Below are 19,197 nucleotides of genomic sequence, written 5' to 3'. Positions count from 1 at the left end.
GAGAAGAGGTGTGTGGTCGTGGGCCTTCTGTGTGGCACAGTCATTCTTTGATCTGAGAGGAGAGGAGGCAAATGGGTTTGTTCCCAGATTGAGTCTTGGAATGTTTGTCGTCCAGGATGCAGAAAGATAGGAAAAGAGGATTATACTTTTACATGGGGTCGATTTTACCAATCTGTAAGAATTCTTCCTTCTTTACCTTCATTTACATCCCCACCCTCCCTCTTCAGTGTCTCCAGAAAGAAGAAACTCAGACTTGCTGCATATGTATTTTGCCAGTTCAGGGTCTAGAAATGCCTGTTGTCCTGTTTGCAACAGTCGTGGCCACAAATGAACATGTGATTAAGTATGCAGGAATGCTCTCCGTCTCCGTCTCCACGTGTGCACAATGTTTTAATTGCACTGAGAAATGAAAGCGGGAACTATTCTGTTGCTAAAGCTGAGGTAGTGATATTGAAAATGGTGAAATGGGACAGTCTGAGTTGGATCAGGGTGTGGTGGGAACTAGTCCGCCATAGTTTCCCTTGCAGCCCTGAGTCACTTATCACTTTTTTTCTGTTGAAAATCACATGGTTCACCTCTCCCATCTTCCACCAGTTTGATCCCCAAGGCTTGCTGCTTGGTCCTTGCCAGTAAGTGTGTGCTCCTTTCCCACATCTTACACACATGCTACTGCATGGAAGTGAAAAAGCCATATATAAGAATTGAAGGAGGTTTCTTGGAGTTCAAACCTATCAGGCACATCCATTCACCCAACCCTTCATTCTACTGCCTCAAGAGCAAGCAGGATAAGGCTCTTCTTGTATTCCCAGGCAGGGTGGAGCTGAGAGTCGATTAGAAAGCCCCCTTTGAGAGCCATCTAACCAGATGAAAATCACTGCCAGTGAGCCGGGTAGTGGGCAGGCCACATACCCAGGAGGCAGGAGACTTGGAGTCCAGCTCTTGGCCTACCTGACATAGAAAGCAACCTGGGCTGGATTTTTTTTTGAATCTCAAACTTTCAGAGCTGGAAGGGATCTTAGGGGCAAAATGTACAGATGTTAACATAGAGATTTAACCATTAAAATGATGTGTTTCAAACACTAAATTTGGTTGAGGAAAATCTGACTCAAAAGTTAGGCTTTATGAAAGTCCATTAAAAAAAATATTGGGAAAGGAACTCAAAATACTTACTTAGGTTATTTGTTCAGGACAAAAACACTCTTTATGAATGGAAACCAGATCAGTCTTCATTGTTACACTGATTTTTCTTTAATTGTTAATTTAGATTAGAAGAATCTAACCACCTGATAACATACTTACTAACAAATGCAGACTATATTAGGCATAAAAGGAAGTAAGATGTACTTTTTCATAAATCAAATGGAAACTCACTGAATATGTGATCTTGGGCAAATGAACAGATCTCTCACAGCCTCGGTTTCCTCATCTATACCATGAAAAGACTAGACTGCAGGAGGTGAAGTAGTTTGCTCAGATGGAATTATAAACTTTTCCACTTAGTTTGCCTCATAAAACATTTCCAAATTATGACAAATCTCTGCCCCAAATTGTTACTCTGCTCTCTACCCTTAACTTTCAAAGCCCTAGTTGATCCCTCCCCTTTTTTTCTGTCTTTTCCACTTACTGGTCCAGCCTGTCTCCCTTTGGTGGTGTCCTGGGTACTCACAGTTCCCTGGGCCTGGGGGATTGAGGCTGGTTTGTATAAGCACGAGTACTGCCCTCTACCAGGAGTCTGCACAGAAGAAGACACCTATGTCAGGGCAGAATGTGAATGAGTTTTTATCCTCTTAGGATTGTAGGGAAGACCCAGACCAATGGAATCAGTTGGACTTAGGTTTGAAATCTGCCACTTACTGTGTGACTAGTAATCTCAATTAGTTCATCACCTAAAGTTAATGATAACTAATTCCCACCTTACAGGAGTATTGGGTTAGAATTAAATAAGATAACATAGCTATAATATTAAGTATATAGCAGTTTTCAGTAAATGGTAGCTATTACATAGACTTAGCTCTGACCAAGGTAGAAAACAGAAGTTCCTGCCCAGTCTTCTAGGCAAGATGTCGATGTTCAAAGTAGCTTTGGACTTTCCCAAAAATTTATGCTAAAATAGCCTAAAAGGGCATTTTTAATCGTTGATAAATAAGTCACTGTGTTGTTTCCAGTGCTGAATACCCTATAGACAGATGTAGTCACCAACCTTACAAAATGTTTTTTAACTTTTAGAAAAAAGAATTTAACAAAAATGTTGAATTCGGTCCACATTTTTTTTTTTTTAATTTAGGTTAGAATAACCTAAGCTGATAACAAATTACCCACAAATGTTCAACATCTATATTAGGTATAAACGGAAGCCAGCTGTAATTTTTTTTTTTTTTGAGAGGGCATCTCTCATATTTATTGATCAAATGGTTGTTAACAACAATAAAATTCAGTATAGGGGAGTCAATGCTCAATGTACAATCATTAATCCATCTCAAGCCTAACTCTCGTCAGTCTCCAATCTTCTGAAGCATAACGAACAAGTTCTTACATGGTGAACGAATTCTTACATAGTGAATAAATTCTTACATGGTGAACAGTACAAGGGCATTCATCACAGAAACTTTCGGTTTTTATCACGCATTATGAACTATAAACAATCAGGTCAGATATGAATATTCATTTGATTTTATACTTGATTTATATGTTGATCCCACATTTCTCCCTTTATTATTATTATTATTTTTATTTTTAATAAAATGCTGAAGTGGTAGGTAGAAGCAAGATAAAGGTAGAAAACATAGTTTAGTGTTGTAGGAGAGCAATTGTAGATGATCAGGTGTGTGCCTGTAGACTATGTGTTAATCCAAGCTAGACAAGGGCAATAAACCATCCACGGATGCAGAAGATTTCTCTCAAAGCAGGGGGGATGAGGTTCTGAGCCTCACCTCTGTTGATCCCCAATTTCTCACTTGATGGCCCCCCTGCGACTGTGCCTGTCTTAGGTTGTTCCTCCCTTGAGGAATCTTACCCGTCTCTGGCTAACCAGTCATCTTCCGGGGCCATACAGGGAAATGTAAAGTTGGTAAGTGAGAGAGAAGCCATATTGTTTGAAAAGGTTAGCTTTTTACTTCTTTGCAGATTTATGCCCTGTGGCTTCTATGCCCAGCGCTTGTCTCGAGGTATCTTTACCACCTGGAGGAATTATGATACTCGGTAACTTCGATATGAGGCACGAATTCTATTTAAGGGTTGTAATTAGGAAGGAACCAGCTGTAATTTTTAATGCAGTGAATGGAGTAGAGAAAATGGCAAACCAATCCAAATGTTTATAAACCAAGAATTCCTCTGGGACTCTGTCCCCTGACTTTACGGGTTTTTTTAAAACATAAAGCCTCAAGCTTTGTTCATGCTTGAGTTATGTAGTTTGCATAAGCCATGCAATTTAACTTTAACCCACAGATATGAGGATAAAATGAGCTCAGACTGCAGAACAACAACACTGTGAGCAAATAAGAAGGTTAATCAAAGTAAAAGACTCACCCCTCACTGCTGGCTCTGTCCTACTCCAGCCTGCTCCTGCCAGATATTTAGCGATCCTCATACTTGTCGTCAAAGTGTCAGAAACAGGTTAAAATTTTCATTATGCGAAAGAGATTTGTCTTTTAAATTAATGTTTGTGTGTATGCCCTGAGGAGGTTGCAATTTTTAAAAATCATAAGTGAATGCATACTCTTGCCACTTGCAATCATGACAAAGCTTAAGTAATTCAGGCATGAGCATGGTATTTTAAAAGTGCAAAACAGGATTTACTAGTCGAGAATGTCTGCCTAAACAAGCTCATCAATCTGAATGCTTTCAGCTACAGTTCAAATATATTTAACACAAGCAGGTTTAGTAAATGGGCCACGTTTGCTCATTGTTTTTGAACATCACAGAATAAAACAATACATGGCTTTTCAGCTCATTTTGACAGAGGGTGGAGAGAGAACCCCACAGGAAAGTTTGGAAACTGCTTGCCCTGGTATCCGGTCTGGTAGGGGACCTACCCACATTCACCACGCTGCCCCTGTGAAAAGGACAGGACGCTATCACCTCACCTCCTGGGAGCCTGATATGGATTGCTGTCTCTGTCACCGTCATTTATTATCAGAGACAGGAGAGGCAGCCACTCAGTTTTGTGAGGTCAGAGGTGATTCCATATTGTGGATATTTAGCCTCCATAATAATAATTTGTGAGTTTTTTTAACATGAATGTCTAGCTTTCAAATGAATATCTGAACAGACACTAATAGCATCAAATGCCTAGGTGTTTGCTTCAACCTCTTCCGACCCCACTCTAAGGACCCTGCCTTACAGATGACCTTATATTAAATCGGTACCATGTAACTCAGCATGATAGCCTAGTTCTCAACCCCCATGGTAAAGGAAGAATTAGCCTAAGTACACGCCATTCTAATTTTCTGTCGCTGTCAATGCCAACCAGAGCTCATAGAGCAATGATGTGGGGGTGGGGAAGATGGTTCCACCATTGGGTTAGACTGGGAGCTACTGTTTCCGTTAGAGCCACGTTTATTTCTGGAGTACTTGTTGGGGAGAGATGTGCTCTAAAGAGAAGAGGACTCGTTGTGGTTCAGGTATGACCGACCATCTGGACGACTCAACTCAGAGACTCTGAAGTGGACTGGATAGAGGTGGGCTGAGTGCTTTCCACACCGTGAGCTAAAAATCACTTGGGTTCTGGGAAAGGCACTAGAATGAGAGCTAGAAACAAAAGATACGGTTGTGAAAACTGGTACCTAAGTTAAGATGTTTGAGTACATTTTCTCCTTTAAAAAATTCTGAGGAACTTGAATGTTTTGCTAACCCAATTGTTTTTAGCCAGTCCTCATAGAAAATAGAGGTGCTGGAAAACTAGCAACCCCAGAAAATTTTAATTCATTTTTGCACACGCTAAAATTAATTAGAATTAGCATATTCAGTGATGCAATAGGCAATTAAAGACTTTTGGAGAGATAAGAAGACAAAAAATGTCAATATTATATATTCAAAATCAGTCTCAAAGCATTTTATAAAAATTTTGGCTTATGTCCAGGATCTAAGGGTGGGGGTGGATATGGTTTCTTCGTAGCAAAAGAAAGAGTGGAAAAGAATCTGTTCTATTTCCTTAAAAATAAAAGACATCTTGTTTTATACGGCTTGATAAATGAAATGCTTTTCTATTTTTTACCTGCCAACAGGATCTAGAGGAAATTTTTCTAGCAAGCTATGCTGTTTTTCTCTCTTTGGGGACATGGTGACACCGGTTTTGCAGCAAAACAGTATTTGCTTATTAGGCATTTCTTCAAAATCCTGAATAAGCAGCTCTTTCCACATTTTTTGTTCCACATGTTAAACATTTCACTGCAATTTGAGCTTCAGTTGTGTGTGTGTGTGTGTGTGTGTGTGTGTGTGTGTGTGTGTGTGTGTGTGTGTTGATAGAAAAGATTGAAAAGGGATGCATAAGAATTCTTCAAGGTTTTTTTGTTTAAAAAATTAATTCCTACAATTACATATTAGAGTCTGTACAGAAGATGATTCCAATTTATTACATACAGCCAAACTAGATCCCATCAATCTTGAGCAGTGGGGGCAGGGAGGTGGTGTTGAAGAAGACATGAAATTTGGTATTTGAATAGATGATATTTAATTTTTGGAAAACATTTCACTCATAAAACAGACAGCACCCTAGTGTCAGCCCTGACCTCCATGATGTCAGTGTCATCATGAAAACGTGCAAACGTAGCTAAGATAAGCCTCAAAGTAAAACAAAGAAACATTGCATCTCAGCACAACACCATTTCTTCTCTTACGGTATGTCCTGTGTATGTATATAGCCTTTTGGTTTCTGGTTAATGGCTTGTTACTTCATCACTTAGCTTTTGGAGGGGGAGAGAGGAGAAAAATTATTCTGCATGTCCTGTGTTCTGAGCAACTACAGTAAGTATGCTGCTGCACATTTTAACATTATTTAGGTCAGTATTCTGAGAATAGCTTTTTATCGTTCATGAGGGTCAGCTATGCATCCAAAGGAATTCAGCATCAATTTATTTTCCTGTACTGATTTTGTTCTGCTCCTATGTTTAAGCAAATTCATTCACAGTTTAATACAATTCTGACAGAGGAGATATCTGCCATTCTGTACTGCAGTACATTTAGCAGGATACATTTACACGGCTTGTGGTTAGAGGTTATAGCACAGATACAGACAGCCGATCATGCATTCTTCTACAAGCCTGCCGGCACCATTTAGAATTTTGAAAAATAATCCAGAAATGCTACCCCCTTTACAATATCATTTTTTACTTTGCAATAGCTTAGCAGTTTTGCTTTTTCATTGCTGTTATCAGCAATTCTATGAAATTAACAGTCTATAAAATGCATCCCCAAACAGATACATACTGTATTGAAAGCTCTCTTCAAGAAGATATGATAGTATTCATTCCAGCTTATTTTCTTCTTTAGCAAAAGGACTGTTTGCCTCTCAGAAGCAGAAGGACACATTGTGCAGCAGCTCTGCTTAAGTGTATGAAATGCCTTCTACTGTCTCGTTGCAGAATTTGGAGTTTGCTAAACAGTGTTTAGTGATTGGGCTCATCTTGCATCACCAGTTGATGACATTTCTCTTTGTTCCCTCCTACCCAGTTGAACCAAGACTCTGAGGCTGATATGCAATGTCACTTACAACATTAATCAGATACTGCATTTAAGGTGAGCTGTCCCTTGCCTCCTCCCTCCCCAATGCTCGTGTGCTGCATGCAGTGCGTATCTTGCTTCTGCGAGCCTAAGATGGCAGGCAGGATTAGCCGCGCTTGTGCTGGGTGTGCATGCTGTGTATAGAATTCATTATACGTTGCCTAGTATTTCAGATGTGAGTATGTAAATGTTCGGTATGCCATATCATCTGGTAGTGAAGACTTGTTTTTGCCTCATTACAGCCTTAGATATTTCAACATCACCTTTCAGTTCTGATTCGTTTGCTTCTGGGTGTTTGCTTTTCATCACATTCAAAATAGGATTTCTCCATTTTTTTCACAAAGCCAAAAAAAAAAAAGAAACCCAACCCTAAAAACAAAAACAACAACAAAACTCTGCTACCAGATGGTGTCTCCCCTTTCTTCTTGCATTTGCTGTCTTTTAAATAATGTATGTTGTATTGTTAATTAATGTGAATATCAAATTAAACACTTGAAACTTACATATTTATTATGCAGGTAGGAGGCAAAGGTGGAACCTATTTTTAACTCTTCTGCACTCCACGGTGTGCAAACGACCCGGTTCTCAAATTTGTATTCTCGGTGCTGGTATCAGTGGTTTGATTTTCAGCAAATGTGACAGTGGCCTTTGCAGTGGTCAGCTCCGGGCATTGAACTCTCAGAGGAGGAAGGGGAAAAAATTCAGCACACCACCTCCTTGGTTGCAGCCACAGAGAAACCTTGGATGAGAAACTTCTTTTTTCAATTCTGTTTTCCTGTTGATAAATTCAGTTCTCGTGATCACAGTACGTTCAAGCTGTTCTGCGTATGATTTGTGTGTGTGTGACAATTGCATCTAAAACTTGTGAGCAAGAAGACGGAGAAATCAGTTGGTCTCCATCGCTTTACATAAAAATGGCTGAATGTCATGCTAGCACTGCATTAAGTGATACATACAGGTAGGTTGAAATTTGCATGTTTTATAGATTCTTTTGAGCCATTGAGCAAGAACAGGAGCTGGATTAAAACATGACTTTTAAAACAAAAATGAAATAAAAACAGTTGTAATGGGGGGAGGTATTAAATTGGGCAGCCTTACCTATTCAGATACTATGTAAATATAGCTTTTATGAACTTATAAAATGATTCTGCTATAAAAGTGAGGTGATTCCTTTAAAAAAAATCATCTATATGATAGGTGTGGCGCCATTAGACAACAAAAGAATTTTTTGAAAAGTCTGTTGATTCAGCTCCATTTTATCTTGAAACTAAAAATACATGGGTTTCTGGAGATAATTTCAAGGAGCGCAAACAAGCTTAATAAGAAACATTTAAAATATTTAAATTTTAAGAAGCGGTCTTTACACGTGTTATATGAAAGATGAAAATCAGAACTTATATGCTTCCAAAATCAATTCTAGGTAATATACAACTACAAATACACTCTTTGTGTATCTATTATTTGGGGAGATAAGGAGTTAAAATTTTGAAAGGGGGAAATAGTAAAAATAGGTGGTCCTGTTAGAAGAGCTTCAGTGAAAGAAACAGAGTCCCTAGAATGGTTCATTGCAGACCATACAGCCGTGGTTCTGTGAGCACCAAATTCTTGCACTTCTCAAAATAATTCATGGGCACTTTCCTTTGAGCTTAACTTCTTAAATATGGTTTAGTTTCAAATTAACACTGGGCCAGAACCTGTTTCCTTGGTAACCACATCTTATTTAAAAATGCAATAACAGATATGCAAAAGATTGCTTAAAAAAAGAAACAAATGTTTGATGAAAATTTTATAGTTCTTTTTCCTCTCATATAGAGCCTGAACTGGTTTTAGACGTTCTTTAAATGCGGTCTCCAAGCCCTAAAAATTAAGCTAAAATTCTACATATATAGAGCAAGCTTGCATAGTGAAAGCTTTTTTTCTTCCTCCTTTGTGCTCAGTACTTTCAAAATTAAGGTTTTCTTTGTAATACGCTCCAGAATACTGGAGGTCAAGGTTTGTGTACAAAGGTGTAGTTTCATTATCACTAGTTCATCAGCGCCACTGAAACAAAAGGTATCTCAAATTCTGAGAATCAGAAAATGCTTATGCTGTTGTTTCTCCCAATGGCTCCATTGGTGATGTCGGAGCTCCCGGTAGAGTAGGACCCAACTCCAAGCCCACCCCCTTCCAGGACAGATGCACGTGGAGCCTTTGTGGAGGCGCCTCTGTAGGCATGTGAGGAGGAGGAGGATGCCAAACCCTAAACCTCCCTGAGGTTTGCTCCAATGCGAAGAACATTGAGAGTCAGAACCATCTGTGTAACTAGTTGCTTTATTCTAACAGTTTGTCTAGTATTCCCCGGCACTGTCTGTCAAATCAGACCTCTTATGGGCTAAAGCTTTGTTCTTGCTGCTGTTGTGTAGTTTGGGGGCCAATGTGAATTAAAATATTGGAGTCTTTCTCTGGCTCAACTGTGTTAGAACGTGATTCATCTCACAGTGATTTCGTTCTTTGGACTTGCCATGCAATATCCTTCCTGCAACAGCTTTTTTTTTTTGTTTTTTTGGCTGTTCGGGAGCCATTTTCCTTCTTGCCTATGACTTAAAATGACTAAGTACATTTTGAATATAGCATCAATCAGAAGATCGTAAACTAAAGGGAAATGTCAGAAACTGGCTTCAGTGTTGCTTATTTCTTTTAGTACCAGTAGCATTAACAGTTGCAGTAGGAGCAAGCTAATTGTCATTCGCTCTTGAGCAAATAATGAGCCAGGCATTTGTAATTAAAGTACTATTGCTATTCAGAAAGATTGCAACTACAATGTCTTCTGTTTTGATAGGCCAGTACAAATTAATCATTTTGAACCCATTTGAATCTTAATCACAAGATTAGATGGATGCAATGGAATTGTTTTACATAAAAATGAGTGTCTGATACATTCAACAGTGTATTACTTTATAAAATGTCGATCCTTTTGTTTTAACTCAAGCACGGTTGCATCATCTTGTAGATTTTCATACCTAATGATTTTTTGGGGGCAGTATTCATTTATGTTGCTCTTGGTCTCACCTAAAGGAATTTTAAGCACCATTCAAGGAGCTTGAAAGCCGAATAACTGTTGGGAGGTATATTATAGTATTGTCATTCTAATAAATAGACCAGTGAATGGAAGAATAATTATTATTTATTACTTTGTTGTGTCTTGCCTTAGTGCTCTGCCTTTCTATTTCACAGAAATGTTTACAAGGCACAAAGCTTTGTAAACTTACCCATTTACAATTATTATTGGATTCCCTAGATTAGCCAAAAATACCTCTGCGGGTTGTAGAGGATGGCACTTATTCCCGCATTCTCATTGTTGAAAAGGCTGAGCTTAGCCCATGTACACTTTCTGGCTAAGGTGTTTATACTGAGCAGGCCAGAGCTGGTGCAGCAGGAAGAATGTGCAAGCAATTGCTTTGTTCTCACCAAAACAAAATGGGTAAGTCTGTGGTTTTCTGCCTGAATGAATTATGATATAAAATTCTCAACTTTTTTTGCCTTTGGAGGATAGGAATAAGAGTCAGGGAGAGTACCAAGGTTGCATCTCTTGCAATTATTAGAGTGATGTTGATCTGCCTCAACCATTTCTGTGGATTTCCCCCCACAGAGGGACTGGTAGCCAAGTCATATCTTAGAGCTAGTTAGTGTGGGGAGGAGACTCCAGAAAAAGATTCAGCACCTTTATCTTTAATGCTAAATCATGCTAAACCTTTGAGTTCCTGGGACCATGTCATTTACTATAACATCTCCCTTCCAAGTCAAATGCTGTTCTTAACAGCTTTCTTGGTAATTAAACATTTGACACACTTATTGAGCACCTACTGTATGCCAGGCATATTCCAGGGGCTGGAAATACTTTCCACCATTTGCCTTTGAAAAGACTTAAAAAAAAAGTGATGAACAAGAGAGACCAGGTCCTGCTTCTCATGGACCTGCCTCTAGTGTGGGGGGGGGTGGAGGGGGGGGACCAGGAGAAGGCACAAAAGTAAATATGTGAGCAATTAATAAAGGAAAACAAGTACAAAAAGAAAATTAAATTTCAAAAAGCAATGGTGACAAGTTGGGAGGAGAGCCACTTTAAAATGGCAGTGAAAGCCTTCCTGGGGAGGTGACATTTTAGGGAGACCTGCATGGTGAGATGGATCCAGCCAGGTGAGGATCTGATGGAGACCATTGCCAGGCAGAGGACCACTCCCGCCCAGACTGCAGACCATCCTTTTAGTATGTAGCCACCACTGTATCAGAGCCAGGTCTAATGACTTCCTGGGTTGAGCCTTACGTAGCCAAGCTTCTCCTGAAGTGAGAGGCTGGGCCAGGCCCTATGGCTGCTATTAGTCAAATGCACAGGACCTGGTGCCATGTAGTCATTGTCTTTGACTCAGTCCCACCCGGAAACTGCCAAAGAAGGTGCAGCAAAACTCTGGACGTTGCACTTCTAGGGGGTGATGAAATTCTGGCACAGGTTTAGTGCTAACCCAAGAAATTCACAGAAGAAAGGATTCTCGGAGCAAGGAAATTTCTTGGAAGCTGCTTGCTTTATTTTTCATAAGAACTCCAGAATTTGAACTCATGGCAAAACATGGAGTTGGCTGTTTCTTTTAAGTCTTTTCAAAGGCAAATGGTGGAAAGTTCTGTCCCATCTTATGAATAAATTATCTTTGTCCTCTAATGCCTAAAAGGCTTCAGTTCTACAGACCTCTGTCTGTTGGTGGCTTTCTAAAGACCTCACTACTCAGAGTGATATTTCTCTATTTGAGCAAATGATACTAAGAAAATTCTTAATAATCAGAACTCTTTTATGCCTTTTTGGCTAATTTGCTGATGAAGCTCTGAGAACAAAGGCATAGGTTTACTACACAAATTAGAAACTATAAGGCTCTTCCAAGCCTTCTGAACATTTCAGAAGTGCCTTCTAAAATTGATTCATAATTTAGTGGGCTTTGCTTATCACAGGGTAGAGGTAGCTTGGCTGACTCCTTACACTTCATTTAGTTTTGCTGTGAAACATTCCACTGCATGAAGAATGTTCTAGTCCTCTGCCATAGAGTACTGCTCACCAGTGGTAGAGGGAGCTTCAACAATTCAGTTCACCTCTGTATTTGTTGAGCATTAAGAAACACCACTACAACCCAGGCAGAATGGGCTATGACATGAAACTACATATGAAACTTCAGTCCAGATTCCTATACAAGGCTAGAGCATTATATGGACAGACACAATTGTGTGTCTTCTCTGTGCCAGAAAGAAATGAATGGCATTTTGTTCTCTTAACAGCCTTTTATACTGTTTCCTGAGGCCAGCCTTCAGTTTAGGGCCATCTCAGCCATGGCAAGGATGGTTCTGTGTCTCATCTTCATCAACTCCCCAAGATGTCTTGGTTCCTAAGAAGCCACCATGTGTCTAGCTGCCCTGCTCTGAGCCAGTCTGCATCACCAGATGACCTCAGTCACAGCTGCCACTCTCTGCCATTCATAAGCAGATGTTAAGTTGAGAAGCCCTGAATGCAAAAATTTGAATTTGTGATGCAGGCAAGATACTTCTGCTTTTTTTACCTTTGTGGCCAGCAATGGGGATCTTCCTGCTAGCTGTCCTGCAGAAGGCTTTATGGGCAGCACGTAAATCAAAGACCAGTTGCCAAAATCCTTGTCTTTGTTAGGTGATCCCTGCACAGCTCTGCCGGAGCCAAAATGTCTCATTGACCTGAAAATTGCTCTTTTGATCTTGTAGCTCAGTTTGCATCTTTTCCCGTAATGGTTTTGTTGCTGCTGCAGCTATTCTTGCTCAGGGTTTGAGACGAGCTCCTATGTCTACACTCACCATATTTGGCCTGTGGAGGGAGTTTGTATTCTGGTTCTGTTTTGTTTTAAAAATACCAGCGTAAATATTCTTTCTGTGTTTGTGAAGAGCTGTGAGAGCTTTCATGGTTTTCTTTATATAATACAATAGACGTCTTCCTACCGCAGGTCATTGCTACCAAATGGATATTTTGAAATTCCTTTTCCTGTTGCTTGCTAAAATCTTCTCCCCAGTCTGAGGCTTTGCTCTAATTAAGGCCTAATAATCTTGCCCATCTTCCCCAGCCTAGAGTGTGACGCGGAGTCCCTGCCCCGAGGGCCTTACAAGCCAGTGAGATGAGAAAACAAAAGCCACCAGTTGAGAATGTGGTTAAATCCCTGAAGGGCAGTGCCCTTGTAATTTTCCCCCCTTTCCTCTTATTTCTTGAGCTGTGGAAGGGAAGAGGGAAAGAGAGGGGCTACATCACTGAAAGATTTTCTAGGAAATGCAGGATATTGAGGAAAACTGTGGAAGAGATCTGGGAGGCAAATTGGGGAGATGGAGATCACTGCAGACTGAGACGAGTGGGTGCAGAAAATAAAAAGAGAGAAAAAAGAGAGCAGTCAGGGCAGACAAAGGAGATGCTGCTGTCTGCACCCTGGATCGGGGGTGCTGGGTACAAGGGAGAAAGAGTGAGGTGGGGTTGAAACTAGAAAAACAGGTCTTGGGAGAACCCCTAAAATGCAGGCTGCAGGTCTGCTGTGTAGAGACTGGGTGCTAGGATGCTCTGTCTGGCTTCAGTCATAATGCTGGCCTTGCTGCTTAAGGATCCCCCTTGCCTATAATGAGGCGCCTGCAGATTGGCATCCTCAAGAATGATTTATCCCAGAGTCTTACAATGTTTATATCCCAAGCTGCCCACTCTAGGTGAGGAAGCCTGAGAGTGCCCTCTCCCCACTATTGCGTGACTAGATCTGGACTAAACTTCAATTAAATAAGCAGATTTTTACAGGGACTGTAGCAGAGTGCTTTTGGTCTTCTGCAAAACTCAGACCTAAAATATCTGTTTGAGCTGCAGATTTTAGAAACTCTCCTTCCCAAAGCCATGTTGCCCACAGCAGGCATTCTGCTCCGCCTTTGGGGGCCCCAAAGCCTGTCCTTCCTTGCTCTTCCCCAGCCTACGCAGCCCCTGGTCGGAGTGACTGTTAAACCATCTCCAGTGTGATAAATCCTGCATGTCTAGTGTCAGTCATAATTGTCTCCAAGAGAACCACGCCTGGCTGGCACACCAGTCCTTACTGCATCCATCATCCTGATACTTTTTGCTTTGCCCTCACAACAGTGTGAACCACAGACTTCAGCTGCAGTGTAGACCCGAGACCACTTTATTCTACCATTGTGGCAACTGTGGCCCAGAGAAGATGTGACTTCTCTGGGTCACTTGGAGTGTTGAGTGGCCATGCTTGACTCCTAGTCCAGTGCTCTTTCTACTAAACCAAGATGCTTTTAGGGCAGAGGGAAAACCCTGCTCCAATCTAGAGGTTTGCAAACTTTTTCTATAAAGGGTCAGATAGTAAATATTTTAGGTTTTCTGGATCGAGGCAAAACTGAGGATGTTATGTAGGTATTTACATGGTAATTGAAAAAACAAATTTCCACAAAGTTTTCATTGACAAAATAAACATATAATATTACATATAGCAGTAATAAGTATATACTACCTTAGATACAAAAATGAATGACTGGCTCTGTCCCAAAAAAACTTCACATATGGACACTGAAATTTGATTTTTATGTGATCTTCACATCATGAAATATTATTCCCCTTTATATTTTTTCAATCAAGTGAAATTATAAGAACCATTCTCAGCTTGCAATCTACACAAAAGCTGGTGGCAGGCTGAATTGAGCCTGCAGGCCCTAGTCTGTGAACCCATATTCTGAGTCAAAATCTACAAACTGAGCGTCCATTGGCCAGTCCAGCCCACATAGTGTTTTGTTTGACTTTTAACAATATTTTTAATTGAATCAGTTGTTAATAGTTTCATTTTCTAATTTTTTAATTGCTTTACTTTTTTATTCTAATTATTAAAGTAATATATACTAAAAGTATTTGTTTGGAATGTCAACATTTTGGCATGTATGTATGCTTTCAGTCTGTGCACAATTTTTTTAATACTTGAGATAGTGTTTTGTAGATAAAGTATCTTCTTTCTTTTCACTTAATATATCATTTTAAAGCCTTTTACTAACATAATCGTTTAAGACTTCATTATGAAAATCTTAAACATATGTTGAATACGGAAAGATGAATGAGTTTAATGAGTCCCTGTGTAGCCACCACCCAGCTTCAACAGTTCTCAATGCTGGGCCAATCTTGTTTCATCTGAATCCTTTCCTGTAGTATTTTGAAGCAAATCCCAGACATTATATCATTTTATCTCTAAGTATTTTAGTATGATTCCCTAAAAGATGAACACTAAGAGAAAGCCCTTTTTCTTAGGATATAAATACTGGAGTACTTAGGAGTAAAAGTAATGTCTATGACTTAAAAATGGTTCAGGAAAAGAGGAATAGATATGGGTGGAATGTATATAGGAGTTTTTAGCACTACTCTTGCAATTCTATCAGTTTGAAATATTTCTAAGTAAAAAGTTTTTAAAATGTGACTTACTTAAAGCAATACATCCAAAAGATGTGGATTACTAAGAAAAATAACCACAGTATCATTATCAGACCAACAAATGACAGTAATTCTTTAATAACATCAGATATCATAGTCAGCATTTGTCCTAACTTGACCTAATTTGTCCAGTTAGGTCATTTAAAGAAAATAATTTATTTGTTCAAAGCACAATTCCAAATAAGGTCCTTAAAAAACAATAGATATTCCCTTAAATTCCATTTAATCTGTTGATTTCCCTCCCTCTCTTTCTTGTATCCTTGCTATTGCTGGAAAAATTTTATCAAAGAAACAGCTTGTTTGACCTGTCTGGTTTCTCTCAATCTGAAATTTGATGATTGCACTCTTTGGTGCTATTTTACATGTTCTTCTGTCTCATAGATGTTCTGTAAATTGGTAGTTACCCCTACAGACTTGATCAGATTTAGATACCTTTTTTTTTTAATGTAGTCTACATTTCAGCGATTTTTATATAAAAATCCTGATTTGGGCTTCATTGGGAAATTCTGTAGATCTGGCTGGCATTCCCACTTGGCAACAGTTGGTCTGGGGCTGGGCAGTGACCACACCCACTCCCCGTTTAGGTGGGACAGGAATCCTCCTCTAGGCTCCAGTTCCCATTGCTTCCCGCCTGGCTCCCAGGCGCACTGGAAGTTGACACCCCCTGTTCTCAACACTGTCCCTTCACTGGCTTTCGTAGCCTTCTCGACAGTATCACAGGAGGCCTTTCAGGAATGTGGTGGAGATTAGAGAAAATGATTTGGACAGGGACTTTCTTAAAATGTCTGAAGGGGAAAAGATAAGCAACCAAATAAGGGGAAGCTAAGTGGTAGAATTTGGTGAGTGCCTAGGATGAGGGAAACAGAGAAGTAAAACAACAAATCAAGAGTGCCACAAATATTGGAGGCAGACCGAGTTACAGACTCCTAAACCATGCAGGAAACAAAAAAAACAAGTGTGTTTAAAGTGACAACACATTATGTCTTTTTATATATTATGGCGATAGTGAAACCTTAAAAATGAAAGAGAAGGGGGCAATCAATGTGGATGGAACTGGCCAACAGTCCTAATTTAGGGCAGGCAGGTGGCTGGGGCATAACAGAGATCACGTGGGGATTAAAGGGAATGAGGTGGAAAATGTGAGGAAAGTCTCCTAGAAAAGGAGATGCTGTGGAGATGTTGGAGAACTGGTAGAAATGTAAGAAAGGAGAGAATCTTGGAAGTCTTAGAATTTTTTTTCCTGATTTGTAAATGTGTTGAAATGAAAAGTATTATGAAGATAGAGAAAAATAAATCACATTTAGTTGTTTCGAAAAGAATAAACCCTTACAGAAAATAAAATTATGACAAGTTAGGATGTTCCTGGAAATTTCCAGATAGTTCCCCATACTCAGAAGAATGATTAAGAGAGAGAATCAGCGACTGGTTTTGAGGAAGGGTGGAAAATTTTGAAGGATGAGCTGATTATGTAAGTTTTAGGCTGTGGTGCTTAGAACTGTTGCCATGATATTTTAGTTATTAATAACAATTTGGGGGAAATCTACTCAATTCTGGAGAAACTTTTGGCTCTAATGAGAAAGAAATGCCACCGTTTGTGAATTCCCAAGCAGACGTAAGGAGCCATTCACTTGGTAAGCTTCTTAGGAAAGCCAGAGTCGATTTCACCTTAACAAGCTGTTGACAGCATCTGATCAAGGTACCACCTGGAACATGTTAGCAGCCCCAAGAAATGGACTGTGGAGTCAGACCTGTGTTTAAATCTTCTATGTCACTTACCATGTGACCCTGGCAGCTTATCCATGGAAAATTTCTAGGGTATAAAGGTTGCTTTATACACAGTGGCTCTTATTCTTACCACCTGAATGGAAGGAACTTTAAACTCTGAATACTTGACTTCCAGCACTAACAGCCACAACATCTGACACTCCCAGAGCACATACTGTGTGCCAGGCACTGTTGTAGATGCTTCACATGTATTATCCCATTTAACTATCAAAAAAACCAATGAGGTAGGCCTCCATTATAATTAGCCCCATTTTATATATGAGAAAGTTGAGGCTCAGCGAGATTCAGTAACTTGCCCAAAGTTACACAGTGAGTGCCCTCGTTAGTGACAAAGCTGGGCTTTAAACCCAGGCAGGCAGAATCCACAGACCAAAATGCCTTGCTCTACCCCTTCCCACTTTATAATCCCAGGGGAAGCAGAGAGAACAATGCCCTATAGTGGCACTTCCCATCCATGGTTCCTAATTCGTGTACTTCAGTTTTCATGGAGGTCTCCGAATGATTTTTCTGAGTTCCCAAAAGCGTCAGTGGAAACATTGCATTCAGACCACAAGTTTCTTTAGGTTGGAATCCACAAGTAACAACGGGTTAGCTCAGGTTTTGTAGAAGATCTGATTGGCATTTACATAAACAAATACATTGCAGCGTTGTTTTTTAAGGGGGAAGATGAATCATTAGTTAAGAAATGCAATTTAGTGGAATAGATGTTTCTAAACGTGTGGCCTACAGTGAGAGAATAAAGGGTGCCTGGCTTTGAGGAAGTGGGAAATTACTAGTGTACATGTGTATGCATGTTCCCAAGCTTCCAGCCTTCAAAACCCTGCCTTTATTTTTAAATTATATGATTCTTTAATTTGACTTTAAGTCAATATATTTTGCCTTGCTTATTTAAAATGTCTTGCTGGCTTTGTATTTAATATTGGAATCTACTTTATTCATTAAAATGATCACATTCCTAAAACATGGTCAGGAACTAGAATGCAGAATTAAATTGTATTCTAAGCTAAAATGGGATGTACGTCAAGCAAAGAATAGACTTTTTATCCTTTTAAGTTGCAACTTAGGACTGAATCATTTTTTAAAGAAAATTTTAAAATACCAAAACACGGAGAACACGGATGTATTTTTAAAAACAAACAAAACCTGTATACTAGTGCACTAAGCTGTTAACTCCACAAGGGGAGTTTGTGGCAGGCCTCAGTAAATATTTTTTCAATGAGCAGTGCCTGAATCTTGGAAGAAAGATCCTAGCAGACAGTCAGTGCCCTTTATGAACAAGGACTGGGTCTTTTGGTGAAAACACCTTGGGAAAATCAATCTAGGGCTCTTCTGACAGCCATGGGAAAGCACAGGTGACACCTATGCCTGAGAATCTGTTTAAATTAAAACTGCGCTCGACTTTCTGTTTCCCGCCGCTCTGAGATGTGCAGGGTTTGGATGCTGTCTGGGATCTGGATCCGGAACCCAGAGACCCTTCTGCGGACCCAGGCATTGCTCTGGTAGTGACTAGGCTGTGTGGCCGTGAGACCTCTCACTGGGTCGTCCTTCTGGCAGGTTCTGAATCGCGTTCTCACCCTAGAAGGCGAAGCCGGAGGCAGCTGCCCCCTTGGTGGCGCCTGGGGCCTCGCGGGGCCGTCGTGGGTACCGCGCCTCCCATCGCACCCAGGTAGGGTCAGGGGCCCCGCGCGGCCGTCGTGCGTGCCCATCCGGGCCCCGCTGCCCTCCCGAGGCCTCATCCTCGGCGCTGCGGTGTCCTGGCGCCCCGGCCCGTGGACTGAGGGTCGAACCGACCTCCTCCCGGCCGGGCCGCGTCCCCCAGCCTGCGCCGGGGGCGGGCCAGGGCGCCAGAGCCGAGCCGCCGGCGTCCATTTTCTGGGCGGTGCTGTGTGGCGCAGCGACCGGACTCGCGGGTCCGGAAGAGCCATGGACCCCCAGAGAAACGCGCTTGCGGTGGAGCAGTCGCGCCCTGTAAGTGCCACCCGCAGGGTCTGCGTGCGGGGCTGGGTGGGCGAGGCGCGGCCTGCGGGCGCGGGGCCCTGGGCGCGGCCAGCCTGACCCCTCCTCTCCCCAGGAGGGAGCCTGGAAACCTGGCTGGGAAACCCTCGCGCTGGGCAGTGAGCGCTGCAGCCGCTGCAAAACGAGCTGGTGCAGGGACCCAGCGCCCGCAGGTGCCCAGACTCCGGGGCCTGCGCCCTGAGGGTTGTGGGGGGTTCGAG

The 19,197-nt window shown here is 41.1% G+C and overlaps 1 protein-coding gene across 22 annotated transcripts in view; it reads left to right on the top strand.

Annotated features, from left to right (window-relative positions):
* The window catches only part of ZBTB38 (zinc finger and BTB domain containing 38), a 128,205-nt gene that overhangs the window by 58,793 nt on the left and 50,215 nt on the right, over nt 1-19,197 (top strand). For 11 of the 22 annotated variants that reach the window (XR_005062526.2, XR_005062527.2, XR_005062529.2 and 8 more), the window contains 2 exons: nt 6,667-6,732; nt 7,236-7,675. The exons of 2 other annotated variants lie outside the window; for them this stretch is intronic. The gene's annotated coding sequence lies outside the window, so the exon portion shown is untranslated. 9 more of the 22 variants (XR_005062530.2, XM_073232338.1, XM_017677548.3 and 6 more) reach the window with 7 other exon arrangements.

The sequence above is a fragment of the Manis javanica genome, chromosome 3 (assembly GCF_040802235.1).
Source record: "Manis javanica isolate MJ-LG chromosome 3, MJ_LKY, whole genome shotgun sequence".
Taxonomy (NCBI): domain Eukaryota; kingdom Metazoa; phylum Chordata; class Mammalia; order Pholidota; family Manidae; genus Manis; species Manis javanica.
This window is presented reverse-complemented; position numbering and strand designations above follow the sequence as displayed.